The following is a 383-nucleotide window of genomic DNA, read 5'->3' as shown; positions in this document are numbered from 1 at the left end:
GAAATTATACCGTGTACTTTCTCGGACCATAGTGATATAAAATTAGAGTTCAATTCCAACAGAAATACTCACCACCTCACAAAGTCATGGAAATTAAACAATCTATTGCTGACTAACTACTGGGTCAAGGAGGAAATATAGAGGGAAATCAAGAACTTCTTCGAAATAAATGATAACAGAGAAATAAGCTATCAAAACCTGTGGGATACAGCAAAAGCATTTCTGAGAGGAAAACTAATAGCAATAAATGCTCATATCCAAAAAACAGAAAGCTTAGAAATTGACAACCTAATAAATAGGATCAAGGACTTGGAAAAGGAAGTGCCAACCAATCCCAATCCAAATAGAAGAAAAGAAATAACTAAGATCAAAGCACAATTAAA

This window comes from Propithecus coquereli, unplaced genomic scaffold (assembly GCF_000956105.1).
Source record: "Propithecus coquereli isolate 6110/MARCELLA unplaced genomic scaffold, Pcoq_1.0 Scaffold777, whole genome shotgun sequence".
Taxonomy (NCBI): Eukaryota; Metazoa; Chordata; class Mammalia; order Primates; family Indriidae; genus Propithecus; species Propithecus coquereli.
The sequence above is the reverse complement of the archived record's forward strand: the minus strand, read 5'-3'. Positions refer to the sequence as shown.